Consider the following 20,699-nt stretch of genomic DNA (forward strand, 5'->3'; position numbering starts at 1 on the left):
AAAAATCCTCCTAACTGAGCTTGGAAACAATGTTACATAGAGATACTGCAGATCTAAGAAAACAGATTAGAAAATTTTATTTTCAATAAAGACAAGTTGAGATAGTGACACATCGTTTCATTTTTTATAAGAACTGCTTTTACCACTTTCTCTCTTTGTCTCTCTCTTTTTCTATCTTTTTTCTCTCTTTCTCTCTTTCTTTCGTTCTTTCATTCTTTCTTTCATTTTGGTGCCCTTTCTGAGGTGCAAATGCCTCTTTAAATTGAACTGTTATGCAGACATCTTCTTGGAACCAGAAAATGGGAAGCTTTGTCTGAATACAAAGCTTGGTAACGAGTCAGGGCATTCAAAACCAACACAGTCCCAGAAATTTTGGGACTTACAGTTGCTACTCTAAGCAAAGTCACCTCAACAGCACAATATGGTTACATTTGATTTTAAAGCTGCTTATGACCTTTATTTCTGTTACTACTATGAACTTCAGGCAGAAGAATTCATTTTTGTGATGGCTTTGCTTGGAAGTTAGAAAATTGGGTGTTTTGGGTTGAACTGCAGAAATGCTTTTAAAGCAATGCACTACGAAATGACAGAGAAGCATATAGTCTTGTCCTTCAAAACTAAAATTTTATGTACTTGCAGTATGGTAATTATTGTAGAAATGGTTTGTGGCTTTAAAGTTAAGAAACTTGCATAAATAATTGTAAGATGTAACTTGTGTTGGCTGTGTCTGGATATGTTTTCAGTTTTAACAGTACTGTAGTATCCTAAAATATGAAGGGTTTTAAAATGAAAGCAAAGGTATGATAACATTTATATTGCAAGTGGCAGATAAGTTTTTGCAGTGGTTCTTAAAATCTAGTCACTGTGTCTTTTGAGGTTTGTGTGTTCTGAGTTTTATCTATACCTGAGGAAACAAGGAGGTCAACGGGACTGTAGAGCTTATCATTTTGGCTGGCTGAATGAGCCATCTGACAGAGATGGACAAACACCTGCGAGACGGGAGATACACTATGAAATACTCTGATTAGACTGGCTGCTGTAGACTGAGCCAAATCATTCTGCTGTGTTGGGATTAGTTACTTCTGAGACACACACGCACACATTCACATACATGTGCGTGCATATGACTGGTCTCAATAAAAATGAGGAAATCAAAACAAGCCTCTCTATCAGTGAGAGCTTCCCAGGAAAAAGGATAGTTTTAATCTTGTGAATGATAGTTTCCAACATAATCTTTATTTAGTGTCTAAAAGTCCTAGACAAACTAGATGGCTCTTTTCCTTCAAACCTCAGGCTGGAATCTGGTGTGGGGTGGGCGGGGGGAGGGGGACGCATCAGCCGTCAGGCACACTGTAAGCAGTCCTTGCTATGGGGGTGATCTGTGTTGCAAATGAATCCATTTATTCTGGACACCTTACTGCCTGAATGGAAACAATCAGGCAGAAACTTGTTCAATTACTACATGATTGGCCTTTTGGAAGATTTTTAAAAAAACTTTTATAAATGAGCCATGCTTCAGATAATTTAGTCTTTCTCTGGTGAGAAGGAAGCAAGAAAAAAAAAAAGAGCAGTCACTCTGAGTTAGGTGCTTGATGAGGGCTGGGCAATTTGCAATGTACAGTTTTGATCATCTTTAAGGCAACTATGCAGAGGTGCCAGTGTCCCCATTTCACATGTGCCAAAGCCAGACCCAGCAGTTTGCCAATGTGTTACCTGAACAGTGAATGGCAAAGTTGAATTTCAACCCAGGATATCCTCACTCCCAAGCCTGTGTATTTGCCTTGTGTCACAGTACCACAAGCTGCAATTTAAAACTGATGCTAAATAGTCCCTCTGGTCTTAGTAAAGCAAAAGCCCTGGTTTTTGCTTTAAGTGGTTGGGCTGGGGGTAGAGATTCAGGCATCTTTTCAGAGAATAGGATCCTTAACCACTGGTTCTGTTGGTTGGAGTGACTCAGGTCCTGTGTTTTCAAGGCTTGCCATTGGCTATGAAACAGAGGTGGGTGCTCGGTTAGGCTGTGGCCATGGTAGCCACGGGGCATGGCACCGTTTCTTGCCATGATGCACATCCCAAATGAAGTGGGGTAGGACTCTTTGAGGTTCTCTTTCTGTGTGAACAGTCCTGGGGTGTCCCCTCCCACCCCAACCCAGGCCACAACAGTTAGGGACTGCACAAGCAGAGCAGAAGCCAAACCACGATCCAGAATGGGTCACATGACATGCCAAGTTAAGGTGAAGGAAGGAGAGCCCAGGCATGGCTAGGGCAGGCCTGGGAGTTGGGATGAGAAGACGACAGAGAAAGTAGAGCTGTCTCCCAAGGATGTCACTTCAAAGTTGCAGGATTTCAGTAAGCTGTCCCCTCTGGCTTACGGTGTTGCCCCTTCTTCAAATACCCCTGATAGAGGGATCAGTCTTAGGTCATTAAAAAAAGTGAGGTCATTAAAAAACAACCTTCCCCGAACTGGTCTGTGGGTAGGAGATGATATATAGAGGCGTGAGGGACAGGGTGGCTATAGGCAGTTCTGGAATAAACACTCTGTGCATCTCTATTTCTTGTGATACTTGCATCACTCAGACATCTGGAGTATTGTGCCCAAAGCCAGACAGTTCATGTAGGTGGGACTCAAACTAAAGTCTTTGGCTGGAAACACTGTGGCTCTTTCCTACAACTGGGAAATATGATGGTATTTGTAGGCAGATAGAGATTCTGAGGTGGTCTGCCTTGAATTTGGCATGATCATCGTGAATACGGAGAGAGCTCTTCACCTGTTACACTTGAGTCCATTCCCCAGAGGAGAGACTAATGCTCCCAAGAGGCTTAAGAAGCAACCTCCCATTTCTTTTTCCATTCCCTCCCTCCTCAGGGATATCTATGGTTAATTCCTGCAGTTGTGAGTCAGAGGGCTGGTGGGCAGCTCAGGAAGTCTGAAAAGAATCCCAGTAATAGGTTCAATTTTTGTACGAAAATCAGTAATAATCCTTGTGCAAAAGTAATCTTCATGCCTCTACTTCCCAAGGGTCCTTGTCTCTAATCAGCACGTTCACCCTGCTTGAGTTCCTGCCTGGTGAGTGGTGCTATTGATGTATATAGCTGGCACATTGACACCACACACCTGCTGTGGAGAGCACGTGCCTAGTTCCACTCCCTACCTAGTACAAAGAAAGTCTTCTTTTATCTGGAAACTCTAGGTAAAAGAAAAGGGCCACTTAAGCCATTTTTATTGCATTCAAATGACGTACCTGGCACTGGTCTAGATGCTGGTGCTATAAAGTTAAATAAGACATGATCTTTGTCTTGAAGAAGTTTAAATCATTACCTATGACTTAAACAGTGCCAGAGGAAAAGATTTTTGTCAAAATAACATTGACCCTGATGAGGGGATAATACAACTAGAAGATCGGTCTTTGGAAATCCGTGGACTAATCAATCAGAGTGGCAGTAGCCACAGAGTATACAGCCTAATCCAAGACTAGTTCAAACAATGGGCTAGGCTCAGTGAGTGGATATGGGAGAGGAGAAGAAGGAAAGAAGACCAAAAGGATGCTGGGATCCCTAGAACTACAGAGAACTTTAAGGCTTAGCTACCTGTGTGGGTGGAATTATGGTGCGGCTTGTTTGTCAACAAGGTTTAGATCTTGTAAAGTGTCCATCCAAGTGAGAACATTTTTTGGAGAAGTTAAATACATCACCCAAACTATGAATCAAGACACACTGGGTCTCAGAAAAGATGTACTCTTCTGAGAGTACAGGAAGACAGGGGAACAATCTGGAAAACATCATTTAGATGTTAAAACTATTAGAAATTTCAAGGTATTATAATGGTTTTACAGGTACACTAGGGTTAACCTGGTAGTCAGAACTTTAGGTGACTGGCAGGCTTGGTTAGAGGGGTCTTGCTCCTCCAGGTACTTGAAAGAGCATCTCTAGGAATGAGAGAGGGACAGAACGGAAGATCTGGAGACCACAGACTGCATGACCTGGGTGATTAAGGAGAGGGGGATACAAAAAGAATCAGGACAGAGTATGAGTGAGAAGTGACCACAGACTTGAGGAAAAGAAACAGAACCAAACTGAGCCACCTGGTTCCTAGGAGATGTTCTCTGTAAAGGCAGAAGGGAAGTAAAAAAAAAAAAAAAATGCTTAGTATTGCACAAGTTCATCAGACAGGGTGAGAGGGAGGCTATTGGTATCCTCACAAAGCTATTTAGGAGGAACAGGAAGCTAGGAAACCAGACTTCGTGGCAGGCGTTGTGGGGGTGGAATATCAGAGCCTAGTCAGGCCTCCAGACCCACAGGGCCACGTGCTGAATGAACACAAGACAGTCAGTCTAAAGACCTGGGCCTCAGCAGAGACCCATTTTGAAATCTGTCTGCCTGTGTGGCCTGAGGATAATCAGCTTGCAGTGGGAGGAAGGAGCATGAACTCTGGAGTCAGATGGATAGATTTTGGTCTTTCCTCAGAAAGAAACCAACTGTTGAGACCCTGTCAAAGAGATTTAATCTCTACTTCTTCATCTTTAAAATGGACCTACTTCTACTTATCTCACACAGAGGTTTCCTTTTTTAATTTTAAAGACTAAAATGAGATAAGATGCCTATAAAATGTGGGGGGAGGTGCTCAGTAAATACCAATTTCCCTACAACAGTGGTTGCTTATACTGTTACTTGGAGTATGAAGTTTCTTCGGCAACTTCTAGAAGCTGTCTCTGAGGGTGAAGAGGTTCCAGGCAGGGAGAGGGATACTGACTGGGGGACCTCTGGTTACCCACACCCTAGGCTTACCAGAGCACTGGGATCCCCCAAAAGCTTTTGTTTAAGCAGGCGGGGGAGGAAGCAGAGACCAAACTACTGGGACTATTAATAAATTCAGCAAGGTTTCAGGGTACAAGGTTAACATACAAAATTCAATTGTATTCTTATATACTGTCAGCAGTCAATTGGAACATAAAAACTTTAAAACAATTTCATACAGTAGTACCAAAAACAAACAAAAATACTTAGGAATAAATCTAATAAAAGATGTCTAATATCTCTACACCAGAAATTACAAAACATTACTGAAAGAAATTGAAAAGGAATTATCATGTTCGTGGATAATTGGCTCTATTGATCTATAGAGCGAATGAACTGCCACTTCAAATTGCATCAGGATTTTTGGGGTAGAATTTCACAAGCTGATTTCTAAAATATATATGCAAATGCAAAAGACCTGGAATAACCAATGTGCGTGTTTGTTAGGAATCTTTAAGAAGCAGGTCTTAAAGACAAGACTGCATTAAACATACAAAAGGTTTACAGGGGCAAATGACTGGGAAGGATAAAAAGGGAGGGAGCGGGAGTAAGCCAGAAAGCTTTCAGCCCCCACTGCAGGTCTGAAATCCTTGAAAGAAGAGAAGAACAGGAGAGTTGTGTGGAAAGGGCTTCAGATTACAGCGTAGCTCTGAGAGAGTTGCAGCCAGCAGCGGGGAACCCCCAAGCAAAGGCTGCTTGCTGGAAGAGTCCTGCCTGGACTGGAATGGGCTACCACCAGTACCTTTAGCATGCTTGTGGTTGTTTAGGAACTACCCAGAGAAACATGGCCTTTCTGTGAACATGGTGGTGAATGCATAGGGTGGAGCTGTCAACTATGCTCCAGATAGTAGTAGCAGTGGTAGTAGCAGCAGTTGTTTTAAGGAGATTTGAGCAGTGCACCTCCATGGCAACCTCATAATTTTTTTTTTTTAAAGAAACAACTTGGAGAGTTCAACCTTCAAGTTACTAACCTTGCCTTTATATTTCAAGACTTATTATAGCTACAGTAATCAAAAGAGTTTCATGTTGGCAAAAAAAAAAAAATATATATATATATATATATAAATTAATGGAACAGAACAGAAAATCCAGAAATACACTCACATGTATATTGCCAATTTTTAACAAAGGTACTAAGGGAATTCAATTTAATGGGGAAAAAAGGGGGACTTTTCAACAAATGGTGCTGGATATACCCATAGAGAGAAAAAATAACCCTATTAACCCTTACCTCATACCACATACAAAATTTAACTCAAAATGGATCATAGACTTACATATAAAACCTAAAAGGATTACACTTCTAGAAGAAAACAGGAGGTGACCTTGGAGTAGACAAAGGTCTCTCAGAATACAAAAAAAGCATGAGCCATAAAAACACCTGACAAACTTGATAAAAAATTTAAAACTTTTGATCCTCAACTGACACAAAGAAAATAAAGCAGAGCACAGACTAGGTGAAAGCATTCAAAACAAACATATCAGACAAAGAACTTGAATCCAGAATATATAAAAAACAAAAAACTTAATAAGACAACCCCATTTTTTTAATGGGGAAAAACGATTTGACCAGATGCTTCATAAAAGATACATGAATGGCCAGTAGGTTGATTGGAAAATGTTCAAAATTATTAGTAACAAGAAGATGCAAATTAAGATCACAATCAGATACCTCTGGAATGGCTAAAATTCAAAGACTGAGAATGTGAAGCAAACAGAATTCTTATATACGACTGGTGGAAATGCAGTGGAACTTTGGAAGATAATTTGGCAGTTTCTTAAAAAGTTAAACATACACCTGCTATACAGCAAGTGAAATATATGTCCACACTGACGACCATCATAGCCTTGCTTGAAACAGTCAAAAAAAAAAAAAAAAAAAAAAAGAGAGAAGGAAACAATCAAAATGTTCCTTAAGAAGTGAATGGATAAACTGTGGCATAGCTATGCAATTGAATACTACTCGGCAATATTAAGGAACAAAATTATTGATATGAACAATAAGAATAAATCTCAAAATAGCTAAGTAAAAGCAGCCAGACAAAAAAGAATACAGACTGATTATAATGACAATAGAATTGCAGAAAGCACAAACTGACCAATAGAGACAGGGAGCAAATCAGTAGTTATCTGCGGATGGGGGTGGAGGAAGGATGGATGACAAGCGAGTGATGGAAATTAAATGCCATCTTGATTTTGGTAATGGCTTCACAAGTGCGAGTGTGTATGTTAGAGCTCATAAGATAGTACACTAAATATTTGAGATTTATTGCATGTTACTTATGCTTTGGCGAAGTCCTTCAAATGGGGTGGGGGAAGGTTGGGTCTGATGGAAGGAAACCAATCTCACCTCTACAGTAAAAGGATTTGACACGTGCTCTGGAAGAAACCTAGGGGGAACTGATGTGGTACTTTGCTTTCATATTTATCTACTAAGTATCTGCTTCTTCTCCAAGTTGGGGAGGGGCGAAGGCGGAGCAATGCCTAGTGCCAGCCAGTTGTGGCGCTCAGGCTCCTTCGAGTGCTCTCGCCTGCTCAGCGGCGGTGGGCGCAGGGAGGACCCCTCCCCGGGGCCTGGGGAGCAGGCAGGGCTGTTTTCAACCAATAGCGATCCGCCATAGGGTCCCACGCTCAGAAGGGGTCGCATCTGGAGTTTAATGCTCTGCAGTTACCATGTGAAATTCTTCATCATTTTGTCTTTGAATCTGAGTTTTTGTATGTGAAGTGCAATGAGACAGCGGATGCTTGACAGCTTGTACTCTTGTCTCACACCGGTCACGTCTCCTGCGTCTTTTAGAGACCGGTTCTGAGCCCCCACCTGGTGAACACGGCTGCCCTCCTCCCTGGGCAGTGGCCAGGCACGGACACGGGGTGGCGCAGGCCTGGGCGCACAGCCAGGGGGCCGACGGTGCTGCAGCGCCGGGTCGCCTTTGCCAGGTCGGCCTTTGCCCCGCCAGTATCCCCGTGCCCAAGGGAGTACAGCATTGACTAGCAAATAAAACCGGCCAAGACAGGTGGACAGAAAGAGCACGGAAAAAGGGAAAGGCTTTTTTTCTGCTTTTTGCACAAGGGCCCCGCGTTTTTATTTTGCACTGGGCCAAGTAGATTCCGTAGGCGGCACCGACAACAGGCGTCCGGCTGGAGACAGCTCGCGGCCCTCCTGCCTCGCCTAGTGCCTGGGCTGCTCCAGCTGTGAATGGACACAAGCAGAGGAGCTGGTTTTGCTCCTGAAAACGTCCAACAAAAATGTGTCTCGATTCGCCCTGCTTGGGAGCGACAAAGACCCAAGCTTTGTCATGAAAAGCCACGAACGGAGGGCAGCCTTGCTCCCTAGAGCAGGGAATGTGTCTGGGTAGAAGCAGGGAAAGTTCCTGCCCGCCTCAGATTTTCTTCTGGATGCAGACTGCCCTGTTCTTTGACTTCCTCTCCAGTGTGGAATAAGGCTGAGGGTCTCAATTTGGTGAAAAAAGTAACCATGACAACAGCCACATCGTGGAGAGCATAGTAAAATGTGTCAAGCTCACTAGCAATGCCTTCCCTTCCAGAATGAAAACTCCTAGTCAGACAATAAATGACCCAATGACACCAAGAGAGCGGAAGACTAGATCCGGGAAAGCTTCCCGTGACTTGCCCTGGGGCTTTCCACAGATGAGGGGACCGCTGTGATTTTTCAGTTCTTTGCCTCCAGGTTTCTGCACACAGTCCAGGGCTGCCTTTGAGAGCTTATACTAAACGGGCAAGAGCAGAGATGAGCTGTTTTTAGGAAACATGTCCTACACATGGAGTAAACGCCTGGAATTTCAAAATAAAAATAAACTTGGAAAGTTCCAATAAAAGTGTTTAGGGCCTGATAGAATTTGTGCATGAATCCTTGACTCCGAGGGTTGAAAGGCCTGGCAAAAGCTTGTCCACCTTCGTCTGGGTGAGGAAGGAGGTGCTCCTTCTCCTGCCATGGGGGTGGAGGCTTCCCACTCAGTCCTTCTCTAGTCAGGACAAAGCAATAGCCTCTTTAGGGGCACTGGCTGGAAAGAGAGACAGGTGGCCTGGGCTCCAAACTCTGTCACTAATTAGCTGTGAGACCTTGGGTACATAGTTTAACCTCTTAAGATGCTCCATCTAGTGTTTGCTCTGCTTTGTCCATAGAAATGCAGGTGCCTTGTATAAGTATGTAGACGGCATACACGGGTGGTATGTAGGTACATCCTCATGTATTCACTTCTCTTTGCTCTTCTCCCAGCCTGGCAGAGAAGGGTTGGTTGGATCTGGAAACTTTTTGTGAGGTGAGAGCAAAGTCTTTCCTCAGCTGGCTGTGGGCTACACAGCTGGGGAGACTTTGGGAGAAAACAGAAGCTTCTTTTACCTTTGCACAAAGGAAGCCAGTCATCTCCCTGAAGTTTGCCAAAAACTAGATTTGCTCTGTTTCTGGAGCTATCACTAGATTTATCGAGACCAGGCATATCCTCCAGCCTGTAGCCTGACTGGCTCAGCAGGTATCCAGGGATTGGAATGAAGCTCAAACAGCTAAAAAGGGAAGGCAGGTAACAATCAGAGTATAATAAACCATCCAGGAATGGTTGGCACTGTGGAAAGAGGGCAGTCCTGGCTCGGGACAAATGGGTGTTGCTATGAGGTAATGTGATTCCTCTGGAGCCAGATCTGATTTTTTTTCTTAAAAGATGCCTGCTACCTGGACTTTAAAAATTTAAGATAGCCAAAATTTTACATAAAGACAGTGAAAGCAAATGTAAAAGTCAGTATAAGCAAAAAGAAGACAGGTGAGCAGGTTGAATGGGTTAATGACAGGAAACTGCAGTTGGGACTGGGACATCTGAGAGCAATGTGCTTTTCCCCGGGTTCCCACAGAGAGCCCTGACCCGAGCAACTCGCCTCCCTCCGCCTCTCTTTCTTCCTCCAGCCCAAGGAGACTTTCTATCCCCATCCCTTTTAATTTTTCAATCCATTATTGCAGCCAATAGGATTCTGAAACTCAAAATATTTTTTTTCCATCTGCTTTCTGCTTCTCTGAGGCAATGAAAAATGCTCAGCTGACTTAATGTGGGGAGGGAATAAAGGGTAACCAGATCAACATCTCAGAGGGAAGACAGGACATGGAATGCTGTCTGACCTGCCCCCAGCCCAGGGGTGGAATCCAGGATGGGAAGCTATACTGGGTAGAGAACACCACACACATAGCCTTGGAAGCCCAAACGGGGAAGTGTGCTTGGGAAGTTAGGCCCCGTTTGACAGAGCTGGGTGGAGCGCAGGGCATGTGGCAGGAGATGAAACTGGAAAGATGGATGAAATAGGATTTGCAAAACATAAGAAAGTATAATTGGCTTGAATGTCTGATTACTTATGTGTTATTTCTGTAAAGTTGGTGACACAATCCTACATTGGTTTTGTATAATTTATCATCTGTGCGCTCTGAAGTGACATACATTAATGAACTCAGAGACTCAGAAACCATGACCTGGAAACTACAGCTATCCTAATTTAGGGGTGGCCTTGATCTCTATGAAGTATCCAAACTGATACTAATTGGACTCATTTGAGGCTATCAAGTAACTCCAGACTTCACTGAATGATGTGCTACAGCTGTCACCAAGGGACTGCTACTGCTTTCTGTCTGTACCACACCCAGCTCCTGTTCCCTGTCTCCCCAGCTCCATCCAACTGTTCCCGTTCCCTGGTGATCCTTCCCACTCTATCTCCTCACTGTATTGGGGCTGGCCCCTGAAGACTGCATTTTTCCTGCTGCCCTGCATTTTCAATAATAAATTCTCCAGTTTCAGTGCTGAGAGCTGGTGTTGGTGTCTTTCAGGCACCTTACTGCTGTCCCTTGACGGTTACTCTTTCTTTCTAAAAGACTGAAATCTCCTGTAAGGTTCACACCATCCACCAATTCACCCTGTCTCCCCTACTAACCAAAGACTTTGGTGTCTTTCTCGGGGTCCTACCCTCTCCTTCTGACTCCTGCCATCATTCTAAGTAACTGAATGTCCTTGTGGCTCATCCGACCAATGCCCTAATGCCCAGTTCCATGATGACTGCACCTTTAGTGCTTTTCTTTGTCCTTTCACCTCAGCACACACTCACATGCCACAGCGGTGACCTTGTCATCATCAAAAACTGTTCTTCTGAAATCTCATCCTCTCACCACCAACCTCCAGCTACCTTGCTCAAGTCCCCTGACTACAGCAGTTCTCCAGTCTCAATGAGATTTCCAAGCCAATGGTCCCTCTACTTTTCCTATGTCCATAAATCTTCTCCTATCTTCATTTTCTTCTGTATTTAGCGCAGAGGGCATGGTTCTTCCTACAATGTCCTCAAAATACCACTAAATCCTTTGTTTGCCTCGCATTTGTTCCCAGACCTACTCATGCCTGTTGCCTGAACAGATCAGAATTACTGGAAAATGTGACACAACTGGGCATTTTGTCATGGCTCAAACTTTATGCTCTCCAAACTCAGTTGGGACCTCCACACTGCCTAGCAGGTTTACCATGCCTTTCTAGAAGCTCCCTCCACGTTCACAATCACAATTTCATTTCTTCCTCTCAGAGTTGGAATGCTTGCAACCCCTTCTTCCTGAAGAAGCCACCTGGGAGGGAGAATGCATCCACTGCATTTGCTCCTGTCCTCTCCTCTCATCACCACCTCCAGTCAAGGACAGTCCCTCACAGGTACCTGGATCCCATCCCTTCCTCCCTGGTCAGGGCTCTTGTTCCATCATCTATACCCTCTCTTTTCCAAATCTTCAATCTCTTCCTTACCATTGGATTCTTCTCTTCAGCACTCAAATATATGTAAGCATCCACTATCACAAACAAAACCAAGCAAGTGAAAACTTCCCTAACTCCACGTCTCTGTCAAGTTATCACTCATTCTGTCTATTGTCCTTGTACAGCCATGCTTTTTGACCATTATACATAGGCACTGGCTCTACTTTATCTCCACCTCTCCTTTCTTTTCTGGCTTCCTGCTTCACCACATTTGCAGGAACTGTCTTGCTGTGGTCACCAGTCATTCGCTTGCTTTATCAAATGTCCATGTTCTGCCTTCATCTGACTTGACCGCTCAGCAGCACTTCATACAGTTAACCAGATCTTCCTTCTTGAAACACTCTCTCCTCTTGGCTTCAGTAACAAAATAGGTTTTTGTTTGTTTTATTTATACCTTATAACTGTTCTTTCTGAGGATTTATTTATTTATTTATTTATTTTATTTTATTTTGCCTGCTACTCTCCTATCAAATTCTAAATTCTTGAGTTCTTTGGGAGCTCATCTCACAACATATTCTCCCTGGCAATTTCGGTTTCTCTCAAGAATTTAAATACCATCTCTACAGTGGCCAAAGTTAGGTCACTGGTTTAATCTTTCCTAAAATCTTACTTTTTCCATCACAGAACTGAAATTAAGTACTTATTTTGGGTGACTATCTGTATTTTGCCTGTCTCCCTTCCTGGACTATAAGCTCCAGGAGTACAAGCAATGTCTTTTTTTATTCACCATTTCCATAATCCATTTTGTCAGCTTCAACACCAACTTGTACCCACCCAATGGGCTCATGCTCTGTCCGCTGCAGGCCAAAGCAAGTATCATGAAGTTTTCTAAGAGCTAGGACATATCACTGCAGCCTTTCTCCGAATTTAAATGTGCAGCTACATCCTCTTTATTGTAGAACAGGAAATCAAGTAGTTTCTTTTGCCAGAAGTGGGGAAATCCTATATTAATAATAATATAAAAACCCTAGCATCAGAGGGGTAAGGAGTCTTCAGATCTGTGAGTCTAGGCATGACATGGCAAACTCTATAGATTTTGGAAGGCTAACTGTCAGCAGTAAGGAAGAACTGGCAGGAGGAGAGAATAGGGGCAGGGTGATTTGTTGTGATTCTGTTTCAGGAGGTGGCTGACGAAAGCCTTTACTCACAGATGGCATTGAGAATAGAGAGGAGAGGGGAGAGAACAGACTTTCAGAGATGAAATAACAATTGATTGGGGGTGAGACGGTGGGCCATGAGAGGTGGCCCAGAACCTGAAGACTCTATTCCTTCACCCTTCATCTTCTCCAGTGGGCCCTTGCATGCATGCTGTTCTCACTCCCAGGGAGAACCTGCCCTACACTTCTCTCCTTAGAATCTTATTCCTCCACCATGACCTCTATGAAACTCTCCTTGACTACCCCAGGGAAAGTGACTGTTTCCTTCCTCTTAACCCCCAGAGCACTTTGTTCAAATGGTCAATTTTATTGCCAGGTGTATGCGACACAAGTGCTCATGCAGTTGGCTATATCAAGGCATTGTGCCATCTGTAACGAAACTGCTAAAAAAAAAACCCACGCATTGAAGGAACACACTTGCTTTCCTTATTTCCTTGACTTGTAATTAATATTAATTGACCAAAAGCATTATCTTCTTCTTTTTGCTTTTTTACAAAGTTGTGGTAGGTCATATTAATAATACCCATTACTCATTTCTCTGATAAGATTACAGAAGTCTAAGGTCTTGGATGATCTTGGCCTGTTCCTTCCTCTGATTTTGAAGTAAACAATTTCTTAACTTTGGGACAGCCTGAGATACCACCTCTGACTTCGAAATGACTCAATATCCTGAAAACTCATGATAATCTCACTCCAGCTCAGCTAGTTTCCGTTAACCTCTTTCCAAGCTATCTGTGTGGCCCTGCTTTATCCTTTTAAGAGGAACCAAATGATTTTAGTCACAGTGGATGCATATGATAGCATGGTTTACCTCAGATATGCTGTGGGTTAGTCTCTATGGGCTTTCTCTGACTTCACATTTAATGCTTTTCCAAAAATTTCCCAATATCACTAAGGCTTTAGCAACCCTTTAGGATTAGTATTTCTGGGAAAACACTCAAAATACATCTGACTCTGTGTTGTATATCATCACCTAGAGCATGCCACCATCTAGTTCCAGCAAAATCCTAGTGATTTCACCAGACAGGAAGCATTGCCTAACGGGGAGACAGCTGCTGATTCCCGTTGCCTTTCACTGTTCTATTTTGATAATTTGCATATCAAAGTAGATATTTCCTGTGGTGTTTATCACATAAAGCTTTGCTATTTTCATCTGTATTCATGCCCTTCTCTCTAGCTGTATCATTAAAGGCAAAAACAATATTCTTTCAGTGTCCTTCCTACCTGTCCTCCTCCCTGCAATACTGGAATCCTAACACCATGCATTGCACTTATTTGGAGTTCAGGATTCTAGGAGAGTTAGAAAATGGATGAATCATAAACGTAATTTGGGTCAGTTTTTTCACAAAATGCGTCACCTATCTTTGTCTCTTCTCTGTCCACTCATACTAGCTCCCTGTGGCTTCTCCCCATCTGTGTATTTCTCTCCACCTCTAAAGAATGTCAGTCTGCTGCAGCCCTGGCATCTGTGCCATCACTCCCTCTTTGAACGCATTGTTAAAGATGTCGAGGAAGGTTAGTTCCAAGGTTTAGCCTTTGCATTTGGAGAACTGTCTTACCATTATTCTGGGGGCAAACACAATTTGGATTCATTTGAATTACTTTAACTTGGTTTTTGTAGAGACAAGGGACCTTTCTCTGTCTCCCATGTGATAAGTAACTTTAATGAGAAATGGTGAAAATATCAATTAGTGCAAGCCCACCTGCACTGGGGCTACTCTCCCTTCCACTCCCCATACCCTGCTGGGTAGAAAGCATGTGGGAATTGACTGCTCAGCTGTTCCAGAGACCCTTAGGACAAATTGTGTTTGCCCCCCAATTACTGAATAATGCTTACCTAATTTGGAAAGAGGGCGATTTCCTACTTTTGGTAAGAACATTGCCTTCCTCACCATTGGGGCCTTTGAACACACTGTCTTCTTTCCTTGGAATAAGTCACCACCTTTTTGCCATTTCTTCTCCTGGCAAATATACCCACTCATCCTTAAGACTCAGCTTAAGGGAGCACATGACCCTGTTTGAGGTTCTGGAGGGTTTTCTGTTACATACTCCTATAGGACCCCACAGCTCCCTTCGATCCATCTCGTTTGATTTTTCCTGTTAGCCAAATGACTAACCGGAAATTTCAGCCACAAATGAGCACATATCAAGTAGTCACTGTGCATTTGAGGAATGTCAGCACCTTGAAAGGAAGTCGCAAGTTGTAAATGGAGTTTTTACGGGAGGAGGCTTGCTGATCAATCAAAAATAGGACTCAGGAATACATTGTTAGCATCAGAGATACAAGCAGATATTGCATCCATAAACACATAAACAGAAAATGGGCATTAATATTTTGATTTTTGAAATAAAAATGTAAATGGATGGTCTGAAAGGACAAACAGATGACAAACTGGATTGGAAGAGTCAACCAAGGAATTATCCCAGAACGCAGAAAAAAGAGAAAAGAGATGAAAAATCTGAGGAAGCAGGCAAGAAATATGAGGGGTAAATCCATGAGACTGAATGTTTGTCTAACTGGTATTCTAAGAAGGAAAAAGGGTGAGAATGGAGGTGGGGAGTGGGGCAATAGTCAAATATTTAAGCAAGAGCTGAAGACTGAAGTCTCAAAACTAAAAAGTCATATACAGATATCTCACTGGGGCCAATCCTTCAATCAATCACTGAAGACAGACTTAATTTGGAAAGCAGCCAAAGGTCATTTGCAACCAAGTGTCATTTGCAATGAAGATGAAAAATTTAAACATTTTTTGCAAGGCTCATAATAGACTTCTGAAGATGCCTGCCTCACCTGTCAGCACCCACAGACAGTTTAGCGAGTTGAGTTTGCTGTGTCTTTCTCAAAACTTTCTCTAGTTTCCTTGTTTCACCAAATGGGAAGTCATGGGCAAATTAGAAAACAGGGGTCAACTAAGAGAGCACTGCCTCTCCTGTATCCTCCCTTATCAACTGCCTTTCTACTTATGGTTCCACCACAGACATTACTGCTTCCCAACACAAATCCAGCTTCTTCATTCTTATCATCCCCCAACTGCTTTACACACTCCTACCTCCAGTATTGCAAAGACCTCTCCTCTACTTGCCATCAAAATCTCAGCCACATTTCAAGGCCCAGAACAAGTACCATCATTCCTGTGAAGCCTTCTTTGGTCTGTATGCTAATATCTCTTTGTACTTGTCAACAGTACCAAGCTTCTTAGTTTTTCTCTCCCAGTAGACTACAGGCTTCCCTAGAGCTGAGACGGTGCCAAACCTTTTCTTAATGATCATTAGGAACTGCTCCAGGTACATGTTAACACGAAAATATCCCAGGAGGGAGAACAAGTTGAAGGATTAGCCCCTGGATATGAATTGTGTTGATGAGGTAATTTCCTCTGTCAGGGTAGAGGATAGTGGGTGGATAGAAAATGTGGGGAAATGACACAGAAAAGGAAGTGTGGGTGGGAAGGGGCACCGGAGGCAAATGTCAACAATCCCACAAGTGTGTCCAGTGACCTGACGGCTCTCACATAATCCCTAATATAGCTGTGACAACAGGGATGTATTGGGAGCTAAAAGACTTCCCCGCTTCCCAGCCTGCTCCATGTTCTCAAGACAGATACAGTGACCTGTCAAAAAGCATACAGCTCTTTAGGGACCCCTGAGGGCAAACTCCAGTCCACACTATTTCTTCCAGCTAGTCCCAGGACTGTCCATTATTACCTCTGCTCTTACTGGAGACTCAATACGTTTACTGAAGTTTTACCATGTGCTAGAAACCTGACATGGCCTTTACAGGCATTATCTCATTTCTTCCTCCTAGTAACCACATCAAGAAATACCATTATTTCACCCATTTTTTCTAATGAAGAACCTGAGGCAGAGATCTAGCATGGACATAGTGACAGCGGGTCCCTCTGGACCCAGGAAAGTGAATGGGGTGGGGGAAGGGATGCAGAAGCAGCTGAGTTTCCCTCTGCCAATTTGTTTCTCATTCTCTCTACCTGTTACGCCCTTCCTCAACTTGGTAGCTTGCAGAATAATGCGTCTTCTTCAAGGCCTGCTTATAAAGCCATACATGACCTTCCTAGGGTAGTCACTTTTTCCTCTCTCTTCATAGCTGTTTATGCCTCTGGTTGAACACTTGTGCAATCTGACTTAGGGTGATATGGGTGGCTCTATCTTGCCCAGATTAACTCTGTAAGAGCAACAACCTCATTTCCCCATATTCCTAGAGCATAGAACAGTGGCTAGGACACTGCAGATTTACTCAGTGTTGGGGGTGAAGAGAGTGGCCTCCACATGTGTGCCCTCCATGTGCCCTCTATGCACTGGAACCCTCCTTGGCAGAAGCCTGGAGATCCCATGAGCCCTGATGCTCCTGCAGGGCTACAGTGTGGCCATGGACAGTGTCAGTCTGAGGAGCCACAGATGGGGTATCAGCACACCAAATGTGCCCCTCACTCTCTCCTTAAACCTTTCTCACTTGTTCTGTGAACTGAAGAATGTAACACCCCATGAAGAACTGTAATTTGGGGTCCAGTTAAAATGGAAAATCTTCAAGAGAAATTGTATTCACTTACAACCTGGAAACAACTTTCTACTGGTCAGTGAAGGCAGTTTCAATCTAGAAAGAGCCTCTGGGACATTGGACAGCTGAGGCAGAAGGTTGAGAAAAGAACTGGACCCAGGAGTTGTTAATCTGAGGTCTGTGGATGGGCCTTAGGGTGTCCAGGATCCCAGAATTATACTAAAAGCTTTGCATGTTGATTCCCGAGTCTTTCTCCAGAGTGAGATTCCAACACTTTCACTGGATTCCCACAATGGGTCTGGGACTCTAAAGAAAATGAGAAGAGATAGAGAAGGTGGCAATAATGGGCCATGTGCACCCCAGCTTCCCTGATGTCTCAGTATATCTCTTCATACCTGGGCCTTCAGGCACCACTGGCTGGCCTAAGACAATGTGTAAGAAAAGAACTAAGGAAGGCGGCAGGGCAAAGGCATGGGAAAGGGCTGGGGAAGGGCAGCTAAGACAAAGGGTAAGAATGCTGGGCAGCAGATACAGAGATAAGAGAGGCCCTGTGGCTCAACCCCCTTGCTTTATAGATAAGAAAATGGACGTCCAGAGAGGCTAGGTGGCCCCAGCACTCTGGGGTCAGCCAGGGGCTTCCTTGCCAGAGTGTCCCTGCTCTAGGACATCTCTACGGCCTCACAGTCTGTTCATTAAACAACAGATAAGCTCTCAAGGAAAGGCCAGCAGTGGTGCTGCTATCTGACTGTTTGGGTGGTAGCTATGGGCCACTGCATTGCTGGGACTTGGCATCTGGAATCACTGCTTAGATGTGAAGAAGGCAAACATCCCTCTGAGGATATGTGAATGCATCGTTCTTTGACGACCCCAGGTCTAAAAGGCTTAAGATGCTAACCGTTGGTTCACTCATTTCACATTTACTGAGCACTTACTGCATGTGAGGCGCTTGTGGCTAGAGAGAGGAGCAAGGTGGGGGTCCTCACTCTGGAGAAACTTAGGCTGTGGGAATACTGAAAGACATCCCCTGTTTCTGCTGTTACAAGAACTTATCAGAAGTTCTTGGTAAGTAGAGTGGAAGGATAGATGAGTGGAAGGAAGCCAGGCCACTTGGGACCACAGTGCGATAAATCTTGGACGCCAAGACTGAGGCATGGCTCTGGATTCTGCCACAGAAAGAGGTTCAGGGGCCTCTGGCTGGCAGCATCTGTGCTGCCCTAAAGATTGTGTATCCACCTGGGGACCTTCTGTCTTTGCTACCAGAGGCAAGGAATCCCACAACTCCAGGTGCCGCAGAGACCTTACAGCTGGAGAAATGACAGACACTGCCACTGGCGTTTGGCTCCAGAGATTTCCCTTTTGCCCTCACCCGAGAGTCCTGAGGTGGCTTTAGTGTACTCCCTCAGCCAGGGTGCAGCAGGCCTGGGAAGGAAGCAGGTCTCTGGGACTATACTCAGCTCATCTGACCCCAAAGCCTGCTCTCGTGATGTTGTAACTTCGGCCTTTTCCCTTTTCGGGTTAAAAGCCCAATTTTGGCTGGAAAATTCCAACTCTTTATCTTCTCTGGAGCCAGGTAACCTGTTAGGTCATATAAAATTGAGTCGAAAGTGAAGTGGTGGGAAATTTCTTAGAAAAATGACTGCTGTTGTTGGACAATCCCTGGCTGGCCCTTTTTGCCGCCTCCTCAACTTGAGGCCAGACTCCTTATGAGAAAAACCACGGTTTGGGTGTCAGGCAACCCCAATGCAATAAGGATCTGGGGGATCCACCCCAATTCAATAGGCCAATGGTGGGCCTCTGCTCCCCAAATAATGCCCTCCACTTTGTCCCATGGCCTGAAATGCCTTTATTGATCAAGAAGTCTTTTAAGACAGTCATTTCTCACTGTGTTTCAAAAAAATTTCTGTGGGAGACGCTACCAGATGCAGCCCACTGGGAAGACAATGGATTAGGTATCTGAGGAACCAGAGGCACCATCAGACAAGGAAAGATGCAAGCTGAGATAAGGGCACCCTGGAAATATGCCCAAGTCCCAGGTTTGCTGGTGGTCAGCCAATAAGTCTTTGTGAAGGAAGGAGTGATTCCATGAACCCACATGGAGCACCTCCTGGGGCAAGAGTTGTTCTAGAAGTCATGGGACCTCAGAGATGAGTGAGAAAGCTGCGGTCCTGTCTGATGGATGCCCAAGAGCTTTGGGTCTGCACACACATGTGAAATGTGGGGTTTAGCAGCAGGTACCTTTCATACACTGTCAATAGTCTTCCCTATGTGGGTAGAACCCTAGGAGCTGAGGTCTCCCATTGGTGCCCTCAGGACTTTTTGCTCATTCCACACAAATGGTCAGTCAGAGACTATAGCAGAGATGGGAAGTACTAAGTGGAAAAGGCATTTGCCCTGAAGGCAGTCCAGGCCAACCACACCATGTGTATCTATCTGCGTTCTTCTTGTTGGTTTGTATTGTATCGCTCCTGCTCCAGAACAAGAATTTCTCAGGAAATCACTTGGAAGCTTGCTAGGAAGAATAACTGGAACCTCAAGTGTCATGACCCCAGTGCCAGGGGATGGAAATCATATCACTTCCCTGCTTTTACGTGACCATTGACAAGTGACCTTCCCTGAATCTTATGTAAGTGGTTCCAGTTCTGATACCCTGTGCCTCCTTGATGTAGAAGTTCATGGGCACCTCTGTATGTCTTTCTAGAGAACTGTGATTCTCGTAAGATGTCCTAGCTAGCAGCACCTTCAGCTTGCTTATCTTACTCCCTCTCATGTCTAAAAAGTAAACTGAATGTCTGAATGCAGTACCCTGCTCAGACAAGATTTCTCATAAATGTCTATTTAGTGAAACCCTCCAAGACTCTGATTTATATAGTGCCTTGGCAGTCAAAAGCAAGAGTAGTCTAAGATCCATGTCAGAGAGAAAAAGAGGAGGGGTATTAATACCAGGTAAGAGATGGCTCAGGCAAGGAGAGGAAGAAGCAGACTTATTATGGGAAATCAGTGGGACAGAACTGGATGAGCAGGGAGACATGGAGGAGGAAGAACTGAGCAGGTAAGATGTTGTGGTAAAGCAGGAGTCAGATTTTTGAGGGGAGACAACCAAGAAAGAAGATTGGATCAAGATGAATTTGGGGATGGGCATGGTAGCTCATACCTGTAATCCCAGCTCTTTGGGAGCCCAAGGTGGGGGGATTACCTGAAGTCAGAAGTTCGAGACCAGCCTGGCCAAAATGGTGAAACCCCATCTCTACTATAAATACAAAAATTAGCTAAGCATGGTAGCGGGCAAGTGCCTGTAATCCCAGCTGCTCTGAAGGTTGCCCTGAAGGCAGTCCTTCAGAGGCTGAGGCAGGAGAATCACTTGAACCTGGGAGGCAGAGGTTGCAGTGAGCCGAGATCTGACTACTGCACTCCAGCCTGAGTGACAGAGCAAGACACCATCTCAAAAAAAAAAAAAAAAAA

At 44.2% G+C, this 20,699-nt stretch overlaps 1 protein-coding gene and 1 long non-coding RNA gene across 3 annotated transcripts in view; one reads left to right on the plus strand and one right to left on the minus strand.

Moving 5' to 3' along the window:
- The window catches only part of CYP19A1 (cytochrome P450 family 19 subfamily A member 1), an 88,130-nt gene that overhangs the window by 28,862 nt on the left and 38,569 nt on the right, over positions 1–20,699 (plus strand). The gene's annotated exons all lie outside the window — the stretch shown is intronic.
- LOC141583595 (uncharacterized) overlaps positions 1–20,699 on the minus strand; it is a 48,865-nt gene that overhangs the window by 2,321 nt on the left and 25,845 nt on the right. The gene's annotated exons all lie outside the window — the stretch shown is intronic.

The sequence above is a fragment of the Saimiri boliviensis genome, chromosome 2 (assembly GCF_048565385.1).
Source record: "Saimiri boliviensis isolate mSaiBol1 chromosome 2, mSaiBol1.pri, whole genome shotgun sequence".
NCBI lineage: Eukaryota > Metazoa > Chordata > Mammalia > Primates > Cebidae > Saimiri > Saimiri boliviensis.